The 22622-nt window shown below is 60.8% G+C and overlaps 1 protein-coding gene and 1 long non-coding RNA gene across 5 annotated transcripts in view; both read left to right on the plus strand.

Annotated features, from left to right (window-relative positions):
* MAD1L1 (mitotic arrest deficient 1 like 1) overlaps positions 1–22622 on the plus strand; it is a 305713-nt gene that overhangs the window by 273971 nt on the left and 9120 nt on the right. The gene's annotated exons all lie outside the window — the stretch shown is intronic.
* LOC144227079 (uncharacterized) lies at positions 14262–15695 on the plus strand. The gene is made up of 2 exons (XR_013333851.1): positions 14262–14317; positions 15253–15695. It is a non-coding gene; the product is annotated as an uncharacterized LOC144227079 (long non-coding RNA).

Consider the following 22622-nt stretch of genomic DNA (forward strand, 5'->3'; position numbering starts at 1 on the left):
AACACAGCCATGTGTTAGCCAGATGCCAGGGCATTGGTTAATGCCAGGGCATTTCATGGAACGTCTGGGCTGGAGATCAGAGCATGAAGACGGCTTGCTGTGACTTGTGTCTGTTTCTCGCGCCCACCGGTATTCAGAGACCATTTTCTTGTTGACCGCCTAGGCAGCCCAGGGTGGGCTAGGGCAGGGGTGCCACCCGGCGTAACGGGGGACAAGAGTGGCAGCTTCCTGGGTGGGGAGTGACTGGTCCCAGGTTACACACGAGGAAGGGCAGCCTGGTCTGCATTCACACCTCCTGCTCCAGACTCCGGTGCCCGTCCCTCGTCCAGGGCTCCTGACACTTTGCAGGTGGGCCCAGGCCCCCCACCTGCTTCCTGGTCCGCTCTTGGTGAGTGTTTCTCACTGATTTCCCAGCCTCGGAGGGGGAAGGGCCTCGCGGCATAAAGGGAGGGGCTGGGGAGCCTGGACCCTGGCACTGGCCCTGCCCTGACCTGGACAGTGTGGACGGCAGAGGCTCGCCTCCCTCCCGGCCCACCCCCGCCTCCATCCACCGGCCTCCACCCCACCTCGCCCTCCCTCGTGCAGGAAATCCCAGCTCGCACCTTCGGCACCACGTTTCCACAGCTGCCTCTCCAGAAGTGGTGTGTAAGGAGCGTGTGAAGAGAGGAGGGGCTTCTGCCCACCGTGTGTCCTGTAACCCATCCCCTGGAACCTCGCTGCCCGTGGCCCATCCTCACCAGAGGCACAGCCCCATGGCCACGCGCTAGCCAGTGCTCTCTCCTGGCCTCTGGAGCCAGAGCTTCCGTACAGGGCTTTTCACCAATGCAGAAGAGAGGCCCAGGGGGTGGCGGGGGGGGNGCCCTGTCCCAATGAAAGAGCCCACTGTGCCTTGCTGACCCCTGTCCTGCATCCCTGGTGGGCAAGTCCAGGCAGGCAGGAGAGCCCCACGGTGGCAGCGCCTCACCACCATGAGCTCCATCCCTGCTTGGGCACAGGGCCGGTGCTCTCCCCGAATCAGGACAGCCTGAGGGACAGGGGCCTCCTCAGCAGCCATCTTGGACCCCTTTCCTCACTGTCTGCTTTGTCCCAGAGCTGGGGCTGACCCCATGCTCCAGTAGCCTGTCCCCTGTGGCCTCACCTGCCTGGCTTCCCCATCCACCCGGGGCCCCTTGCACCCCCACAGCCCCCCCCATCGCTGTCCACTGCACGGCCCGTCCAAGGACCTCCCTCCTCAAAGCCAGCAGTGCTGGTGAGGACCCATACACCCAAAGCAGCTCCTGTCCTCTCCACTGGTGTCTGTGGGGTCTGCCCGTCCGTCCCCCCCACACCCCTGCCAGCTCGCTGTCTCCAGCACCTGGCACCTTTCCAGGTGAACGTCACCCGTGCGCCCTCTGTTCCCTTGCCCGGGCAAGCCCCTGCGTGTCTGCATGCTCCCAGCCTTTAAGGCGGCGGCTGGGGACTCAGAAGCTGCCGGCCTAGGGGAAGGGGGGAGCCAGTTATCTTCTGAGCACATCTGCCGCCTTCTTGCACACTCTGGCCTCCGTGGGCTCCTGCCCGAGGTACCCCGGAGCCCGAAGGAGCTTGACGTAGGCCTCCCAGGGCCACATGGAGCACAAGCTCCCCCAGGCAGGGACCCCGCAGCCAAAGCTGCACCGAGGCATGGCATCCAGGCGACGCGTGTTAGAAGGTGGGCAGGAGCAACAGCTGCCAGGAGCAGGCGTCTGGCCGGCCTCGGCGCTCTCCCCGACAGCGTGTGGACATGTGCTTTCCTGCAGCCACTTGTGGCTAGGATTGCAGTGGAGGGACACCCGGGATGATGAGGGCTGCCCAACGTGATACCAGGACCTTTGGCCAGGTGGCCGCGCATCCCCCAGCCCACCCCAGTGGCAGTGAGCACGGGGCTACAACTGCAGGGTTGTGGGTTTCAGAGGTCTGTGTTGCGAAGCTTTGGGCACGTGTGCCACAATCAGGCCTCACTGCTGATGAGCACGGGGTGGGAAGGTCACCCTGCTGGCCGTGTGACACACTGGCCAGCCGCTGTCTCTCTTCTGGCTGAAGGTCAGCAGGGCCGCAGCAGGATGTCCAATGCTTGACCCACCAAGGGAGCGCTGCATGTGGGCACCACCTGGGGATAGGAGGCAGGTCTGGTAATTGGTCACCAGCCCTGCAGCCAGCCACCCACCCTCGGCTTCTGCGTACCTAGATGGGGCAGCCCGATGATGCCCCGTCTGGGTCTGTGAGCAAGGGTCTAGCTCAGGAATGGGTAAACATGGGATTGGCTCACTGGGACCCTATTGCTGAGTCCCGTCCCATGCCACCCTGCTCCTGGTAGGTTGAGGGCATACCCTCAAGGTTAGGACGGGGTCACTTTTAGTCACGTCACTCTTCAGTGTGGGCTGTGAGCCCCATGACGAAGGTGGAGGAGGGGACACCAGAGTGGCCAACCACACACGTGCCAACCCTGACAGGGCTCTGGCCTTCGGAACAAGGCCCCTGCTGTCCTAGCGAGCAGGAGGGCAGGGCTGCGGCCAGCAGGGGGAGTTATGGGCACTGGAAGGCAGAGGACACCTTGAGGTTCCCTGTCTGTGTCCACACGCAGCAGTCATGACCCCACAGCAGGGCGGTGGCACGTAGAGCCCACTGAGGCTGGGTGAGGGCCCTCCCAGGGCAGGAGGGGTGAGGGGGCGCCCGGGGGTCTTTTCTGTACCCACTGACCACCTTCATGGTCTCTGGACATCTCTGTGCTGTGAATCTGGAGAGGGGGGCAGGGGGGAGGAAACATGTCAGTCCATAGCAGACACTGTGACTCCTGAGGCAAACATCCATGCCAGTGAAGCCAGTCAGTTTCGGGATCTTTTGTCCGACATTGTCTGGCCCACAGCCCACGGGCTCGCCACACCAGCATCCCTTGGGCGCCTGTCACGGGGGCGGCATGTCGGCCACCCTGGCCTCCTGGGTCAGAGCCTGTGTCCACAGGCCCTGAGGGCTTGACACGCAGTCATGGCCCTGGGGCCAGGTGTCCCAGCACACCGGGGGCCGGGCCCTCCTTTGCGCACAAGGGAGTACTAATCCGAGCGCTGATCCGGGCGCGTCCGCGGCCCCACCACAAAGCGCTGCCTCAGCTCCTGCTCCGCCAGTGTGGCTGTCAGCACTTCTGCAGACTCTCTGTGCAAACTCAGGCTCCTTGGGGTTCCTCTGCGAACCCCTAGCTGGGCCCGGAGAGGTCACAGGTGCGGGGGTGCGGGCAGTACAGGGCCGGGGGTGGGGGGGGGAACGCGGCTCGCTGCAGAATCGCCTTCAGCGCCAGCCAGTGAAGGGTAACCAGGGTCAGAGGCCAGAGAGGCCCAGACGCCGCCCCTCAGAGTCACCAGCATTGGGGAGGGAGCCAGAGTGGGTACTCCAGGCACATCTGGAAGGTTCTGACCAGCCAGGGCTCCAGCCTTCACGACGGCTGCTCCAGTCCCAGTTCCGCCAGCTCAGGCACAGACGGCCTCGACCCAACTGAGAGAATCCTGAAAGGGCACAGGCCTGCCTCCTGCACCTCCAGGCCTCCCAGCCAGATGTGCTGCATGGAGGATGTGGACCCAGAGGATTTCCTCGAGCAGAAGTCGCCCCTTGTTATGCGATGGGGCCTCCATTGTAGGTTCTTACCCAGGCAGTGCCATCCTACGCGCCTCATAATCCCCCCTCAACAAGCAATGAGAGCTCCTTTGCACAGGATCTCGACTGGAGCTGGTGGCTGGCGCCAGGCCCAGACCCCCAGCCCTCGGCCCTGGACCCTGGACAAGGGGCCCCTTCCCACAGCCCTCCTGCACTTCCTTCCCTGCTGCGGGGCCGGGAATGAGCACCAGCTAGGACCGCAGGGAGAGTCACAGTCAGGGCCCCTGAGGGGAGTTGGGCTAGGGGCCAGGAGTGGGGGTGCTGCACAGCGGAGGCCACACGTCCGGGATCGTGCTGCGATATAGGTGACGGTTAGCAGGTGCTCAGGGAGCAAGTGGGCGGGCGCTGTGGGGGCAGTGCATGCTCCTGTCTCTGCCCCCCACCCATGACCTTTGTCTTCTGCAGCTATGGCCTCGGTCACCCCCGGCGCCGTGTTCTCTCCCCACCCCTGCTGGTGGTTGCCCAAGGGCCCCGCAGGGGCACACCAGCCTTGCTCCCCATCGCAGGGGTGCCCATCGTGGGTGTCACCATGCTGCTGGGCTGCCCGTGGGTCCCTGGGACCCTGGCTCTGGAGCCCCTGCCCACGGCATGCAGGCAGGAGGCCACCGTGACACAGGGCCGCCGCTGCGTCTCCCTGCGGCCTCCACGTCTGCCATGCCGGTTCTCCGAGGCAGCCAGGTCTGATTAACTGTGCAAACTTAATTAGTTCACATCCAAGTTTGTGGAGCGCGTTCCTCGGGGAGCTGCTGCGAACAGCCTCCGGTTGCAGGAGGCCGCGTTCCTTGCCGAGGTGATGATGTTAATACTGAGCCCCACTCAGGGTCCCTGCTCTCCCGAGTCCTGATGAGCTGCATCCCCCCGGTCTCCCCACCCCTGTGCCACTGTAAATATTATTAAAGCCACTTTTCCTGAGGAGACTGGTGGGGGGTGGGGCAGGCAGCGCATCCTGAGACCTGGGGGCCCAGTGGCTGGGAGAGAGCCGCCTGGCTGTGGGGGCATCTCCCTGTTTCACTGTCACATCGGCCCCCCACAGGGTCCTGGGGTGTGGCTGGGGGGTTGTCCCAGTTGCAACACCCAGTTGCTGGCTGGTGTGGTGGCTCTGTCCCCCAGCTGTTGTGTGACAGGACTGTGCTGGGCCTTGGCCTCTGGGTAGTCTGGACACCTGTTCTGTGGCCCTCACCCACCTGCCCTGTCCCCCTGTGCCTGAGGTCCCCAGGTCACTTCTCTGGAGCCTGGTATGGTCTCTGGGGCACAGCCACCACTGGACAGGTCTCCCCTGTCTACCATGCCCACAGCTGCCAAGGAATTGGCCGTGTGATCTGTGTCATGTTAGCCCAGGTGGCACAGCAAGGGCGGCTTTGGGTGCACACCTCTCAACCTCCAAGAGAGTGCCTCAGTCTCCCCACACAGAGCCTCAGCCCTCGGTGGGTGGAGGAGAAGTGGGTGTGCATGTCCTGCAGGGAGGAACAGCCCGGAAGACCCGGCTACAGGTGGCCTCTGACTGGCAGAGTTCATGTTGTGTCCTGTCCTGCCCCCCTCCCTGCGCCCCACCGTGAGGGGTGTGTGAGCGTGCCTTCCCAAGGACCAAGGACCCACCTCAGGTGCGTGCAGACCACCTCCTTCATGGCCAGGCAGCCGGCACCAGAGGTGAGGCCACGTCCCTCCCCCTTTTCTGCTTCCCCTCAGACCACTTCTGAGACGTATGTCTTTCTGGTACATTTGCTGCCTCTCTGTCCGTCCCAACCACGTACTCTGAGTGACGGCTGGCGATGCACCGGTGAACTGGGGCCCAGGGGTTTTGGGAGACTCTTGAGCCCCATGCTGGTCCTCACCAGGGCAGTCATCACCGCCCCGGGCTCAGGCCCCGCAGCGGGTGTACCCTATATGCCTCCCCCTGCCCCAGCTTCCCCCATGTGGGGCTCAGGGTCTTCCCCTTGCCCATCCTGGGGTCTGTTTACACTGGGGATTTAAGGAAAGGCAGGCTTCGGACTCTCTTCTTGTAGGAAGGGCCTGTCCCTCGGAGGGTGTGCTAGGCTGGGGTTGATGAACTTTGTGCAGGACCAGCTAGTGACCGTTTTGGGCATTGGAGGCCGTGCAGCGTCTGTCATGACTGTCGGCTGTGCCTCGGTCAGGTGCAAGCAGCCACAGATTAATATGTAACTGACTGGCCACAGCTGTGTGCCAATAAAACTTTATTTACAAGACACAGATGGCGGGTTTGGCCTAGGAGCCATGGTTTTGCCGACCCCTGTTCCAGAAGATGGGCCTGTTTGTAGAACTGACCCCAGCAACTTCCTCAAGTTCATGTGTATGTTCATACTCCCCTCCTCCCACATATCCCCCCAACACTGCCATCGAGGGTTGCTGGCCGCTGAGCTTCCGCTGGACACACCAAGTATGTGCTGCCTCAGGACCTTCGCATCTACCTCTCTCACTTCCTGGGGCCCCTCAGAGCCATATGCCTCGTTCTCCACCTCATTCAGGGCTCTGTTCAAAGGTTACCTTGTGGACTGGCCTTGTGTGACCATCTGTTTAGAAGAAAAACCACTGCCTCTGTATCAGACGTCCCCCGCTTCCTTTTTTTGACGTTGTATTACTTTTTATTTAGAATATGTAAGCTCTACAAGAGCAATGATTGTGTCCAATTTATTTCCAGCTGTGCTTTTAGTAGCTAGAATAGCGTTTGCCATATAAACGCCATTCAGTAAATGTTGGAGGGGTGGATGAATGGATGGACAGACAGATGGTGGGCAGATGGGTGTATATGGACAGATGGTGTTAGATGAGTAGATAGGTGGACTGGTGGACAGACAGGCAGATTATGGGTAGGTGGATGGGTGGATGGACACACAGGTGGTGATTGGATGGGTGAGTGGGAGGACAGATGGACAGATGGTAGGTAGATGGATGGATGGACAGAAAGATGGTGAATGGACGAGTGAGTGGATGGACAGACAGACAGATGGTGGATAGGCGAGTGGATGGGCAGATAGTGGATGAATGGGTGAGTGATAGATAGATGGTGGATGGACAGGTGGTGGATGGACAGATGGACAGGTGGGCAGACGGGTGTGGGGGTGGATAACGAATGAATGAGGACGTGGTTAATCTCTCTGAAGGCTCTGGGAGGACTCACGGGAGAAGCAGACCCAGGTGGCTCCTGAAGGGTGAGAAGGGCCTCACTGGGACCAGGTTGTATAGGCAGAGGACGGAGCACATGCAAAGGCGCAAGACAGGAAAGCGGGGAACGTGTGTAGGGAACACGTGGCTGGAGAGTGAGGGGAGTGGCACCTCTGCCTGTGGCATTGGTCTGTGTCGGGGTCGTTGGAGCTGAGGAGATGGCAGGTGGCTTCCTGGCAGCCTCGGAGTGTGGGGAGGCAGCAGCACGAGGGAGCCTCCGTCAAGCGCATAGGCCTGGCCAGCCGAGCTCTTGGGCTCCCGGCTGCATTTCTCGCCATGTCCTCCCAGCAGGCCCTGAGGTGGACGCTGTTCCCATTGTGTCTAGAGGGGACAAAGTCTCAGAGAGGGGTCGCTTGCCCAAGGAGGTTTGGGGCCAGGCTGCCGGCTGCAGGGAGGGTGTCACCGGCCCGGCCACACCGCTTACCGTCCACACCCGCTCGGAATCCCCACAGCCACCCCAGCCTCACTCCTCACCTCACTCAGGATGAGCCAACACCTGAGCCTGGTCACCTCGAGGCTGGGCAGAAAAGCTGGGTGGGTCTGGTCTGGGGGTGCCCAGGACCCTGGGATCTGCAGACACACATCCCTACGGCCCCTCCCCCCGACCCCGGCTCTCACAGGGTGCCGCCGCCCTCGTGCCAGCACGCCGACTGTGGCGCCCAGGGACCCACACGTGGTCTCTGGGACCCCTGCTGCTGATGACAGGCACTCCAGTAATGACTTCCTGGCTCTGGGCCTGACCCCATGGTGAGGAAAATCAGGTTGAAATTAAATCAAATTTCAAATGTTAAACCAACCAATTAAGAAAAGCAATCGCAGAGAAACATGCATGTTTCAAAACACCGTTGTTTACTCTGTCGTAATTAATGTGTGTGGGACAGCTGGCTCCAGCGGCCCCACGACACGTCCTGGCCCCCGGCAGGTGCCATGGGAGGAGGCACCGGTCTGTGGGCTGGTGGGGAGCCTGGAGCCCAGGTCCCGGCACCTCCCACGTGTCTGGACCGGCCGCAGGGGAGGTCCGGCTGGCTGGACAACCAAGATCCCATGGAAGGCTGTCAGGGGACAGGGCAGGGCCTGGCTGTCCACCCACCAATGACCCTAACTCACTCCAGGGCCCCCCTCACCTCCTTCCTTGCAGCTGGGCCTCCGCTCTGCCCCTCCTTTCCCTGCAGGGTCCTAGGCCCTCAGCTCCAGCCGGGGATCCAGGCGGTGCCTGCAGGTGTGCCCTGCCCACAGCAGGGCAGATAGCGGGTGGCTGCCAGAGGCACGTCCTATTCTCTGCTTAAAAAGGCAGCACACAGACAGACTCGGGACAGAGCTATGCCCATGGGTCAGGGGCCAGGGGACAGTGAGGAACGGGACTGGCTCGGTTGCCTCCCAGATGCTCTGTGTGGCCTGTCCCCTGACTGTCCCGGCTGCCCCGTCAAGGAGTGTCAGGAAGGACAAGGGCAGAGCGCTCCGCTAGGGGACTTGTGGGTTGACCCGTGTACCTGCGATTTGTCGTCAGGAAAGGAGACCTCTTGTCCGTGAAGTGACCCCGGGGCGTAGTGAGTGCTAAGGAAGCCAGTCCCACTGGGGCCAATGGAGATGGGTCCTTGGAACATCCCAGAGGCCAGGGCACCGTCAGAGGGGGCCACACTCCCGCCCCGCAGGGCAGGCTTCATGTGGTACTCAGGGGTGGGGGGAGGGGCCCTCTGTCACAAGACCCTGATCTTCCCAGATCTCAGGTCCCCAGCGAGACATGGCAAGAGGCCACCCCAGGAGAGGAGGCGGGACACCTGCTGGGAGTGGGTCCTGGCCTTTCTGAGGGTGGGTTGGTGATGCTATCATTGGAGGAAATCTTCTTCCTGGGAGCAGGGCCTCCTCACACTGCCTGTGATCTGGACACCAAACTCTGCAAGGAGGGCAGTGCCGGACAGGGCCTGGGCCGGAGGCAGAGGTGGGGTCGGCCCTCTCCAGCTGCCAGGGCTTGGGGCTGCCCAGCCTGGGAAGTTTGCAGATCACGTTGTATGTCCGAACCTGAAGGATTTCAGGGTGTCCCCGTGAGTGCCAACCCGCGTGCCACTAGGGGGGAGTCTGTCTGCAGCGCCATGGGCTTGGGTCTCTGTCCTTTTGGTTTCTGTTGGGAAAAGTTTAGGGACCTAGGGCAGGAGCCACCGAGAGCCTCACTGTTATTAACGAGCACCCCTGTAGTTAGGCGCGTTGGCCAGTGCAGAGCCAGGGGCGGCGGGGGGAGGGGGGGGNGAGGTCACGGTGGACAGTACCTGTCCTTCAGGGGAGCCCAGAAGCATTGAGCCCCTGAGGACGTGGAGGCAAGGTGGGGACAGAGGTGCTGCAGGGTGGCCCGCTGGGAAGTGACATGAAGGGAGCGGCTGAGGGTACCTGGTCCTCTGTGGTCAAGCTGGCAGTCCTGCTTCATGGTGAGCTCTGACCATTTTGATTTTTTTTTTAATGCTTTATTTCTGAGAGAGAGAGAGAGAGAGACAGCGTGAGCAGGGGAGGATCAGAGAGAGAGGGAGACACAGAATCTGAAGCAGGCTCCAGGCTCTGAGCTAGCTGTCAGCACAGAGCCCGACGCAGGGCTCGAACCCACGACCATGAGGTCATGACCTGAGCCGAAGTCAGACGCTGTACCAACTGAGCCCCCAGGCACCCCGAGTGCTGTCCATTTTGGACTGAGTCTCAGCACAGCACATGGGAGCCGGGGTTGGGGGGGTTGGCGTTCATTACCCTGATGGGCTACGGGAACAGGGACTTGGAGCCAGCTCCTTGCAGAGCTGCCTGGGGCCACGCCGGGCGCTTCCTTAACCCGCCCAGCCATGCCAGAGGTGGGAGGCCACCCAGGACTATGGGGGATCCAGGGGGTCTCACCTGTGCCCAGCTCAGGAAGGAGGGTGGGCCTGTGGGCAGGGAAGGACCTCCCGCGCCTTCTAACCAGGTCCCAAAGGAGCCGCCACAGTGCCCAGAACAGGCGGCCTCCATGAGCACTTTGGGGATGAATCCTGGCTGCAGTGTATCTTGCCCACCTCCTGCAGATTCCCGGAGATTCCCAGGGCTTCCTGGAACTGCCCAGCGCCCCCAGGATGCCCATGCTCAGCCTAGGCTCTGCCACAGGAAGTCAGTCTTCCCACCGTTGCTGATCTGTGTGCCGACGGGATGTCCAGGGAGGCCGGTTTTGGCCCATTGACACACGAAGGTGGCCCCGTGAGGCAGTGAGCTCCCTGTCACGGCATTGCTGAAACGGGGTCACCAGCCTTAGCAAAATGTGGCTGTTCGACCAGACAGCGGGCTGTGTGTCAGGGCCCCCATGAGCCTGGAAGCCCCACCCACTTGCCCCTCTCACACAACATGGCCTCGGGGTCTCAGCTCAAGTCCCGCTTCCCCAGGGTCTGGGTCTCCTTGTGTGCTGTTGACCAGGCCTGCCCCTTGCCGCCACAGCAGGGCCTGCGCTCTGCTCTCCTCCGCCCCTCAGTGTCTGGCGAGTACTCAGGGCAGGGGTGGGGAGGACGTGTGCAAGTGCGTGAACGAGCGATGTGTGAACGGATTAACGGATGAGTGAGCAAATGAACGTGTGAGTGAACAGGTGAGTGTGAACGGGCAGGGAAGCAAGCAAGTGGGTGAGTGGGTGGGCAAGCGAGCAGGCAGGGGGGTGAGTGAGCAGAGGGGTCAGGTGGGTGGGCAGGCAGGCCGTGGACTGGTTTGCGCACATGGCTGCCTGAGGGGTTGGCCTCTGGAAGGCGCTGCTGGGGCAGGCCTGACCACCGCCACCGGCTGGCTCTGGGCCTGGCCCCCCGGGACTTCAAGGGGTCACCTGGGTGATGGCGGGGGCAGAGATGGAGCCCAGTCACCGAGGGCCACTGCAGACGTGGGTGATTTAGCGACGTGATTATTTCCTAATGCAATACCTCAGAGCTTCTTATTAGATTTCCCCCTTTTCCTTCCAAATGCTCTTTGGAAATAAACACCTGGGGCTGTTATACTTTGTACCGCTCAGTTTAATTAACTTTTAAATCACATTGTGTCACCCGGACTGCTCTCAAATGTCGGCTCCTAGCTGGCCCCGTGCGGCCCTGCCGTCCTGCCCCCACTGGTGCCCTGGGAGCCCCCAGAGCCCAGGCCACAGCCCTGGGCCCTTGCCCACCTCCCCACCGGGGGTTCTAGGCAGGGGGTACCTCCCGGGCCAGTGGATGTGGGGCACCGCTGCAGCACGGGGGTGGTGTCCATCCACAGCCCAGACACTAGAAGACCAGCCGGGGAGGTTTCCCAGAGCAGGTGCCAGCCCCGCCCTCCGGGCATCGTGGGGCCTCGCTCCATCCGTGCCTGGCCATCTTCCTTCCTGACACCCTTGCGCACCCCCAGAGGTCCAGCTACACCCACTGACCTGTCTGCCTCTGTTACCCGGGTGCAGATGTGCTGTGAACCCCAGGAATGTCCGTATGTGCTGAGGGGCATTTGGGGGGGCGCCTCTCCTCACGCAGGGCCCATCCAGCCTTTTGTCCCGGCGCCACTTGCTGGTCTAGCTGCGTTTGGTAATTTGTGACTTTCCAGGAAATCATCTGTTTTCTTCAAGCTTTCAAATCAGCAGTCTTACCCTAGAGCACTTTGAAAACATGGGCCTCGCACGAGCGATCTGGCGTGGTGGCGGCCGAGGTGGTGGTGGCACTTGGCGGGCACTTCCCCATGCCGGCTCTGACGTCCACGAGGTAGGCGCCAGCCCCCCGGCTCCCCGCCTGTGGGCTGCCCTGCTCCATGCGGTGGGCGCCTCCAGAGGCCGTCCAGTGCGGCCAGTCCTGGTCTGGGATACACATGCCGGACACAGTGCACATGCATACACTGTACACATGTGAAGCACGTGCACAGACGCTGTGTGCACACATGCTCAGCACGCACGCGCTTACAGGTAGGACAGAGGAACATGGTGTCACTGCCCTTGTGTGTTTCCCAGCAATGGGGTGATGGGTGACTGGCTTTCCTCTCCGTGTTTTTCTGGAGTGCCCTATCATGACAAGTGAGCAGTATTTTGTGTTGCAGGCGGCATCAGCAGTGGCTGTCCTTGCTGGACCCAGGGTCAAGTAAACTCTTCCTCCTTCCCTGACCCGAACGGGCCTGGCCTCAGGTCTCTGCTGCTGTCCGTGGAGCACACGGCCCGTGTCAGGGCCGGGCCAGGGTCTCCCGAACACCTGTGTACCTCCCCACCTCCCCTCGCCTCCCACCTCCCCTCCCCCCACCATGACAGCATAGCCATGAGCGGTAACTGGCCTTAGCCTCGGAGGAGCGTGGGGCAGAGCAGGTTTCCAAAATTTCTGGAAACTCCCAATTTTTACGTTAGATCCCTTAAAACACTGCCTCACGTTTGTAAACTGCCCTCCGGATCCAGACACGCAGAGCAAGTTCCAGCCCACAAGCCCCTTGTCTGGGGCTACCAGCTGGCTGTTTGCACCTGCCATGCGTCTGGGGCATCTGTATCACCCAGGCAGGTGGTGTCCGGTCACCAGGCCAGTGGGAGCTGAGCGGCCAGGCACGAACCACTTGCTCGTCCCACCCTGTCCTTCGTCCCTGGCAGTTGGGAGACAAGCAGCTGCTGGGAAGAGAGGGGGGCACATGTCACAGAAACCCCAGGCTACCAGGCCTGGGGTGGGGTGTCCCTCGTGACTGAGCCCAGCCGCTGGCACGGGCCACCAGGTGTGGGCGCTGGAGGAGTTCGTCAGGAATACATGTCATGTCCTGGGCAGGAGGCACATAGAAGGGGTCAGATGTGGCCCCCGCCCTCCTGACAGAGCAGACACAGTTCTCCGCCTAGCAAGTGCCGTCCTGCTCTGGGGCTTCAGAGGGCATGGGCCCTGGCTGCGGGGACCCTGGCCGACTGCCCTGTGCCAGAGGCCGGGTGGGGGGGTGGGGGTGGGGTGCTGCTCATGAGCGCTGCTGTTTCAGGACAGCGACTGTGACCACCCACCCACACGTGGTTGGCAGGGGTGTGGGCCCTCTAGACCCTCCTGAGCACGATTGGGTGTGCCCTGAGAGAAATCCGGTGCTTGCCCAGCAGAACAGGACAGGCCTTTGCGGGCACCGATGTGCACTCTTCACACCCCCTCAGAGAGGGATGATTTCCCTTTCCCAGGACAGGCAGGAAAATCATTTCCGAAATTAACTCACAGGAAGCTACCGGCTGGATATGAGCAGATGACTTGTATTCCGTTCTTGGGGCCGAGGAGCACGTAGCTGAAGATAGGTTTTAAAATTTCTTCTTCAAATGAATGTGGTCAATGAAAATGCAGAGTTATCAGCAGGACGCGGTATCTATTGCAGGATGAAGAAAATCCCGTAATACAATTCCCGTCCCATGAAGCGGCTCGGAAAGCAAATAGCAGCTCCGTGCCGGCTGAGGTGCTTGGGAGACGAGATGGAATACGCACGTCACACGCTTTGCACACGCAGATTGCATCGGTCTGAGCATTATTTGCAAAGAATGAAGGACTTCCTTCCTCTGGCTTTAGTGTCCTTGGGCGGGGGTCTGAGGGAGGGAAGCCACGTGTGCCCCCCTGTACTTGGCCACAGGGTGAGGGGCAGGCCTGCTCAGGTGTAGAGTGACACAGGTGCGCACAGCATCTCTGCCCTGAGGGCCGGGCTGCGGCAGGGGGAGCCTGGGACCCCGTGCTTCTAGCTAGGTCTTTGTCCTGGGGGGGGGGGGCGCAGAGGGGCAAGCCCTTGGTCCTGGGGACAGCCACGTCCTGTCCTGTCCTGAGTCCTCTCCATGCTCTGTTGGCCCCGAATCGCCTGTCGACTTGGGGACACCTTGGGTGCATATGACTCTGGTTTGATTGGCATCCTTGGGTCTTGGTGCTCTCTTGCGATGAGACGCGGCCCCACAAGGGCACACTGCACCTCACCCTGGCCACACCCAGCTTTCACCCAGACTCTTGTTTCTCTTCTGGAGCTGGGGGCCAGGGCCAGGGTGAGAATGGGGTGGCTCCATGCTCCCTGGAGCGTGGATAGAGGGCCTGGAGACTGGCTGTGCCCCCTTGCAGTCTGTCCCCTGCTCCCAAGGCACAGCCACCATTTAGCTACCCTGACAGCGCTGGTTGGTGATGCCTTGGAATGGGCGCCCCCAGAGTCCAGCCACAGGGAGAGGCCCCAGGCCACCATTCGTAGCAAGGCTTAGCGTGTCCTCGCTGTTCTGTGGTCGCCCAGTCCCTGCAGAGTGAGCCAGGCCAGGCAGCTAACGTGGCTTTGTGCCCCCGGCCCGAGGTGGTCACTTCCCCCGGCCCGGGGCTGGCTGCCTGGCTGGTGCGCACACCCAGGGACTCAAGCTCAGAGAGGCAAGCGAGAGTCCACGTTTGCCATGCTGGTCTGCGCACTCCATTCTAGAACCAGAGGAAGATAGGCCAGTCGGTTGGGTTCCGGGCCATTGTTTTTGAGTTGCTGACTTCGTGGCCCCCAGATGCCGAAGGAGCCTGGAGGGGCAGCCTACCCAGCCAAGGTCAGAGCTGCGGCCACCCCTGCGTCAATATTCCAGGCACACTGTGCTGGATCAGGCTGTGCTTCGGAGCATGAGTCCCTGCCTCCCACGGCCTGGGAATAAACAGCAGGCCTCCCAACCCCAGCCAGCACTCTGCCCAGTGGCCAGCCAGTCTGCGGGGAGGGGGCATGGGAAGCAGGAGACCCCTGCGCCAGTGTCCTCATACCCTGTGGTCAGCCCCCACAGCCCACCTGGGCAGTGCCCATAATGGTAGCAGACAATCCACACCCCCGGGCAGTGCCCGTGCCCAGCTAGAATGCAACGAGCCCTTGGCATCACTAGGTCCCCTCCCCCGTCATCCTGCCCCACGGGCTCTCGATGGAAGTAACAGTGACCCTGGCTCTCTGGCCGTGCATCATGACAGCGGCACGGGGATGGCCATGCCGCCCCCCTGCCCACAGCAGAGGGCCCCAGCCTGGGGAGGTAGTCCTGGCCAGCTCCCAGCCCCTCACCTTCAGTGCATGCACTCCCCACCCAGGCCCAAAGAGAAGATGGGGTCAGATTTTGGGAGCCTCTGCCCAGTACATGCTGAATCCTATGAGGTCATCGTGGGGGCAGCCCAGGGCCCCTGTGTCATCCTGGCCCCTCCCTCTGCCTCCAGGCAAAGGGAAGTGTGAGGGGAGGTGTCGGTCCCCAGCATAAGAAGGAGGTCTCACGTGTGGCAGCCCTGAGCTCAGCTCCCCCCTGCCCCTGCAGCACCCCCTCCCCTCCACAGGCCCCCCTGCCCTCCCACACAGCCGTGGACCAGCTCTCCTCGGGGCCTGCCTGTTGGGCGCCCTTCTGTCTCCTGCTGGATTCCCTCCCCGCATCCCTCGGGCTCAGGCCTGCTCTGTGCTGAGGTCACCCTGCAGGCCACAGAGGGTCCTGATAGAGCACACACCGTCACTGTGTCCCAGAGTGTGTGACGGCCCAGCCTGCAATGGGAGGCACACGGCCCCGTGACAGGATGTGACCGGAGCCAGGCCGGCAGGGACGAGGCGCGGGGACACCAGCCCAGGTGCACCCAGAGTTGCTGGTTCTGTTTCGTCGCCTTTTCAACCATAGTAAGATGGTGCCGATTCACATGAATCTCCTGGTGAGGCTTCGGCTCACCCGTCAAGAGCCTCCTTCCCATCGGGCACATGTGCTTGCAGAGACCAGACTTCAGCCTGTCCTGCCGCCACGGAGCCTGTCCTGCCGCCACGGAGCCTGTCCCGCCACCACGGAGCCTGTCCCGGGGGAGGGGGTCTCACAGCCCACACCATGCACCGGCAGACAGCTCTTCCAGGAGCAAGGTGTCGTCAGACACTGGTCCTGACCAGACCTGCCCCTTTGAAAATGAGAAAGTGCCTGAATCGATGCCCTGACTTTGGTGTTGACTCCTTCTCGTGGAGGTGGACAAAGCCGGTAGGAGCCAGGCGCCTTGGCAATGAGGTGTTTTAATTGCATCTTAAAATAAGATTGCAAGAAAGAACACCGAACCGTAACTAACCGATTGTATCTAAGGTCGGCCTGGCACAGTCAGCCAGCCAGGCCTGTAGGTCTGCCCGCTCGGCGAGCTGTGGCCCTCAGCGAGGGTGCCAGAGATGGTGCCCTCCTGGAGCCTTCCAGGTGCACCCCCGCCTCCCGCAGCAGGCTCTGCCCAGCGCTTGGGAGCAGAGGAGGTTGTGGCTCTGCTCAGTCGACATGTCGCCCATCAGAGAACCTGTGGGTTCTGCAAAAGCAGGAGGGAGGGACGTGCCGTCCCACAGGGCTCACAGGGTCCTGGCAGAGGGTGACCGCTCTTCCAGCTGCCCTGCCTGCCAGCGAGGTTCCCGGGCTCCATGTGTGCTCCTGAGCATGAGGATGGGAAGCCAGGGCTGTGGACCTGCCTGGCGGGCTTGCCAGGGCCTCTTCTCGGCTTAGGGTTACAGCAAGCAGCCCCTCTCAGGGGAGCTTCCCTTCAGCCACAGGCAGGCAGACATGCACGCAGCCTTGAGATAGCCCTCGGCCTCTGCTCATCTCCCCTGGGCAGGGGGCCGAGGAGGGGAGCAGAAGCCCAGGCCAAGAAGGGCAGGGGGCAAGTGGTAGGTGCTCGGCAGGTATCTGAAGAGAGACTGGCTCAGGGCCCCAGGAAAGGGAGGTGGAGGAGGTGGGCAGTCTGTCGTCAGCAGGGCCAGGCCCTCCTAGGAGGCTCCAGGAGACCATCAGCCATGGAGCAGCCCCCCCCACCCCCCACCAGTGCTGGGTCCCAGGATTCCTGCCTGGTTCCTTTCCACCATGATTCCGTATGGGGGCTCCTGAGGGTGGAGCAGAGCCTGAGCCCCTTGCCGGGACTGCTGGGGGCTGCAGTCCTGGAGACGTGGCCTCGGGGTTCCCAGGCTAGAGCCTTGGGAGCCGTGGGTGGCCTTACAGGCCACGGGGGCTGCGGCCGCGCACAAGCCTGGAGCACCGGTCGGAAGGGCTGGGTGTGACATGTGGAATGTGGTGCATCTTCCTCTCTTGCTTAATTACCGGCATGGCAGTTGCAGAGTTGAAATGCGGCTTAAAAAGCCTTTGTGAGTAATTAGTGTCAAAAACACAAGATCTACAAAGCCATAAACTCACAGCTTGGTGATATTACCAAGTACTAATTAAAAAAGAAAAAAGAAAATTTCCTTTCATGATCAGATTTTCAGTCTTGCCAAAGATGAAAAACAAGGCAATTTGCAGATGATACCAACGCCAGAGGGGTGAGTGGGGTAGTTGGCACCGAGATGGTGGCAGAAACGTGAGGGCTAGGGACCCTGGGACGTCGTGGGGCCCGGCTCCCCGAGGCCTCAGTCAGGACTGCCTGCAGTGCCCAGCAGGGACAGAGAACCTCGAGTCAGGGACAGTCACAGGCCTGAGAGGTGGGGCCTTGTCCCCCAGCGGGACCCTGCGCGGAAGCCGCAGCCCCTTGTTGCGGGGGGTGGGGGGGATCCTGGGTCACACCTGGACTTCATATGCCCTAGCTTCAGGTTGCCCAGCCCCTCCGAGCCTCCCAACAGCCTCTCTGCTCAGGACCCCCTCAAAGGAGGAGCACCTCACAAGGGTGGGGGAGGAGGGGCCTGTGCCTCGCGGAGCCACCGTATTTGCTTCTCGACACAGACAGCATGGACTCTGGTCACCAGAATGGAGGCTGCTTTAATGTGTGACACTCACGGCCGCAGGAGAGTGAGGGCCCAGCAGTGGATTCGCCTCAGGCGGTGAATGGCTTCCCTCCGTGCTGCTCGGGCCTGTGGCCTCCACATGCCAGCCGGGTGAGCAGCAAGGCCCCATGCACAGCACGTCCAGCTGCTCTTCACGTCAGCGTGACTGTGGAGACGGAACTTTCTGGAAGTCACATCCATCCATCACAGGGATGTTTTTAACCAGAATTAGCAAGATGTGCCTGGTGCACAGCATGTGACCACACCAGCGGCACCCAGGCACCCGGGCCACCAGCCATGCGAGGCCAGCCACCTGTGAAGTACGGGCTTACAGGAGCGGCCCAGCCCTCGAAGGCGAGACGCTGCAGGCTGGGCCAGTGGTGATGTCCAAGATCCAGATGGTGCTGCAGACACTCCAGGCCAACCCCCGGCCAGGTGCCCGCCCCTCGTCTGGCCTCGGTGTCCTCTGGACTGGCCTCTCCTTACAGTCAGGCCAGGGACTCAGGCCTCAGGCCCAGGGTAGGACCTAGAGGAGGTGTGGGCCCTGATGGCCAAGGGAGGCAGCCTGGGCCGGGCAGGAAAGATTCCCCCTCTCACCCAGGTTGCCCTGTCGATGGCACAAGACCGAGCGTTTACGACCCTCAGCATCCACACCCTCAGCGGCTGGCTCACTGCGCTGTAGGACCCGGTGTGGAGACGGCGGAACGCTTTCTCTCAAGGTCACAGGGGTGTAGAGGAGCCAAGAAGTCCCTGCGGAGTGGCTGGGAGCAGGGAGGGCGCTTCCCGAGGCAGAACCGTGGTGCGGGCATCTGTGCGCCAGGATCCGGCGGTGCCACGACGGCCTCCTCCCTCAGAGCTGTTGGCAGTACTGGCCGTTTGTGTGCCCTTGTGTCAGGCTCCTGTTGTCCATGTGCACGGCACACATCTACCCCGGCTCTGTCTAGGGGTGCACCGAGCTCCCGGGTCATCATAGCAATGCGGGGTTGACCCCCAGTGGTTTCTCTCCGTGCTGTCGCTTCCTTTGATCAGGTGCACCCCTGAGTGTTTCGTGTTTGGACGCTGTCAGAAAGGGTATTGCTTTTTCACTTCTATTCTCTTCTTGTTGCTAACATAGAAAAGCAGTTCATTCTGGTATATTGATCTTTTATTTTGCAACCTCACCAACCTCACGTGTCAGTCTTGGGGGCTGCGGTATATATTGGATTTTTGGCCTGGGCCCTGATGTCCGTGAGGGAGGACACATGCCCTCTGCCTGTCCACATGGGCTGCTGTCGTTGCTCCTCCTCGCCTTCTTCCCCAGCCAGAGACTCCAGAATGATGCTGAGCAAACTGGCAAGCACGAGCATCTGCTCCTGCAGGGGAGGGAGTGCAGTCGCTCTTGGGCCATCGAGTGCAGCGTGAGTGCGGACTATTTGCGGGTGCCATGGGTAAGGCAGGAAGACCCTCCTGGTCTGAGAGTCACATAGCCCTTCCTCTTCCTTGTGAAAGCATCTAACTACCATGATGTTCCTAACAGAACACCTGTTAGGTCCTGCATCCCTCGGACAGACCCTGCTTGGTCAGGACGTGTCCTCCTTCGTGTGTGGTGCTGGGACACGTGGCCGGCTGGTTCAGGGTCCCTGCTCTGTAGTTCGGGGGCTCCCTCCTGACGTCACTGCCTGGCGCTGGTAGCACAGTGGGCTTGGAGCGTTTCATCCTCATCGGGGGTCTTAGAGTTGATGTCAGGCTGGTGATTCTTCCTCAAGTGTTGGGTGGGACTCAGGGAGCACCCCCAGCCCGGGAAAGCCTGCGAGAGAAGGTGTTCCATGGCGGGTGCAGAACTCGGTGGGTTTAGCCTTCCTTTGCACTGAGCTCAGCAAGATTATGTATTTCAGACAGTTGATCTGTTTCATCTGAGTTGTCAGACTTAGCGACACGAGGCTGCTGGTAATGTGCCGACATCCAGTGACTGCCGTCCCCCACGCCCCGCCTGTCGTCTCCCGCCCTTCATTCCTAAGCATTCTAGCCCGAGTGCATCCGCCTTGTTCATCTCTGCAGACCACTGTGGGTTGTGTTTTTCTCTTGCTTTCCTGCTTCGTAGTTCACTCATTTCTGCTTTGATCTTTGTTTCCTTTCTTGTGCATACATTGGGTCTAACTCACCCTTTTGATTTCAGCTTTCTTGAAGTGGACATTGAAGTCAGTGATCTGAGCCCTTTCTTTTCTTCTCCCCTAGATGTTAGCGCTAAAAATTGCCCCAAGTTCTGCCTGCGTCTCTCTACAAATTCAGATTATTGTGTTTTCATCTTCATTTAGTTGAAGTGGCTTAGTAATTTCCCTTTTGGTTTCTTCTTTGACCCCGGGGTTACTGACAGGTGGGTTACCAAGTCCCCAGGTGTTGTGACAGTCTCCAGCTATCTGTCTGTCACTTGGTTCTGCCTGAATTTCACTCTGGTCAGAGAACACGCTCTGTGTGATGTGAATCCATTTAAGTTTGTCAGGACGTGCTGTGGAGCCCAGAAGGCTGTCTGTCTAGGTGAATGCTGTGTGTCCTGCCGGATCGCATGCTGTAAACATTGGTTCTGTCGGGATCTTTGAGGATATTGTCAAACCTCCCACCTTCTCTCTATCAGAATCTCACCGATTTCTATCTTTGCTGTCAATTAAAGAGAGACAAGTGTTGAAATCTCTGGCTTTAATTCTGGATTTGTCAGTGCCTTCTCGTATTTCTGTCATTTTTTTTTATTTCCTGTGTAAATTAGCCCCGTTACCGTTCCAAAAGCACCCTCAACCCAAGTGACCATCGTTGCTCTGAAACCCACCTCGTCTGATGTCCCCCTGGCCGGCGCAGTTCTGATTTCCGTGAGCGCAGCCCAGCTTTCTCGTCCTTTACTTTGAGGCTACTGTGTCCTCACGTTTATGGGGTGTTTCTTACGAGCCACATGTTCCAGGGGCCTTGCATCGTGTCCAGTCTGAGAGCCCCCGCCTCCTCACTGGGGTCGCACCATTACCCCGTCTGCCACTCTAACCGGGTTGGAACCTGTCTGCGCGACGTGTCTGGCCCGTCTTGTTCCTGGAACCTGTTTCTCTGCCTTCCTCTGGATCATTCCATTGGAACATTCTGTGCAAGTCGGTTCGTCTCTGTTTTTGACTTACTGTCCATGAGCCTTTGGGCTGTTTTACGGGTCATTGCAGGACTCGCGTGCCTACCCCCACGGCCTTCTCGCGGCATGGGGCGTCAGACCCCTTCGCTCCTATGCTGTCTGCGCGAGCCCCGCCGCACCCTCCCCTTGGATCACACTTGGCACACACAAGGAGCCTCGCTCACGCTGCTGTCACTGCTGCTGGACAGTCAGCCATCACGTAAAGAGATTTAGAGGTGAGGCTTCCCTCTGCTCTCCGTGCAGCATGTTTCCGCGCCTGCACATGGGGCACGGGCCTCACCGTCTGAACATTTCCATGGGAGGGGGCAGGGGGTGTTTGGTAGTTCTCTCTGTACTCCGCGGGCATCCACTGTCACCCCGTCCTGGGCCTCTGGTCATGTGCCTGGGTTTCTCTGGCTGCTTTCAACATGTTGTATAACTGCTTTGGAGCAAGTGGACTGTGATGCGCTTCAGCGTCATTTCCCTGTGACCTTTGGTGTTTGTAGGGTGTTCATCACCTTTCAGATGTTTGGGTCCTTGTTTCTCTAAAGGGATTTTTTTCCATCCTCCCGTATCGACAGTCCATCGTGGAATCAGCAAGCATTCACCGCAGGCACGGTGGCGGTGGCCCTGGAAGGTCAGCGCCAGACTGCGCTCAGGTGGGCCCTCCCTCGCACCACAGCCACCTCGAGTGTCCCAGGGAGGGACCGGCTCCTGAGCTCGATCACCTGGGTGCACACAGGGCTCAGTTGCTCTTGGGGGCCAATGATGTGACATGGCAGCCTGCTTCACCCGTGTATCCAAGCATGAGTGAGTGAGTTAATACCCGAGGTGGGGACGCAGACACCACGTGACCCTTGCCACCAAGGAGTGTCTAGCTCTAAGAGGTGATGTGAGCTGCCACAGTCACATGGCGAGTGTGAGGGGCAGCCACAATTGGGACCCCGGTCCCCAGCTCAGTCTCTGCTGCACCTTCAGCTGGCCACCCTTCACGCAGCCCCGTTGTCCCTGCAAGCTACAGAACCACTGCATGGCGCAGCTCATCTGGGTGGGGACAGGCTTCCCACACAGTCTGGTGCTGTCCATGTCACTGCGCTGAGGGCCGCTAGGGGACACGCAGCCCAGCCCATCTGGCCCGGGCCTTCCCAGGACTCGGGGCCTTCAGAGCCGTCCGGAGGCCCCTTGCACTCGGTCCCCGCCCCATGGAGCCAGCGGGAGGGGGGGAGACCAGTGAGGCTGTAGGTGGCCCGGCCCTCGCAGTTCTCCCCTCCTTCCTCCCGGGATGGGAAAGAGGCCTAGGCCAGGAGTAGGATGGAGCCCGGCCCCGCGCCAATGACCTGTGGGCCCCAGGCACCCACCTGTCATGCACGAGGCTGGCTGGCAGCGACCCTGGGCCCTCACCGCCCACGTGCGCCCTCCCACCTCTCCCTCGTGAGGCCGCGGGAGCAGCTGCACAAACTGGGGCAAGGCACGAGGGATACAGAGCCGTATAAATAGAGTAATAATAACAACTGTGGGCTCAGAACCGATCTGCAACTGCCGGGGCGCCCGGCCTCGCCCCCCCACAGAGCGCACAGGGGAGAGGTCACCCCTCGCTTGGGACCGTAATTCCAGCAACGCCGGTATAATTAGAACATGCAGTATTTAGCTGTTTCTTGGCACAATTGAGAGGGATAATTGGGGGAGCTCTTCCCCCCACCCCATGCTGGACAAGCTTTTTGCCAGCTTGTCGTTTGGAGCTTTGTGCCAGGACGGCCTTCTCAGCATTCTGTCCAGCTTGTCCTGATCCACTTGCCACCGTGTCCCTCTGCCTGCTCCGAGGCCTGCTTTGGGTCCGCCTGCGCCAAGCACTGGGGCCAGGAAAGAATGGCCTCACCCTGCCCTGAGGGACAGCAGTGGGTGGGGACATGCACCAGAGCCAGGGGCTCGCAGGACACTCTGGGGAAATGCCTGGGGGGTCGGCCGGAAGGGCCTCCTCACCCAGTCTGATCCAGAAGGTGGGAAGACACAGGAAAAG

The sequence above is a fragment of the Crocuta crocuta genome, unplaced genomic scaffold (genome assembly GCF_008692635.1).
Source record: "Crocuta crocuta isolate KB4526 unplaced genomic scaffold, BGI_CrCroc_1.0 scaffold273, whole genome shotgun sequence".
NCBI classification, from domain to species: Eukaryota; Metazoa; Chordata; class Mammalia; order Carnivora; family Hyaenidae; genus Crocuta; species Crocuta crocuta.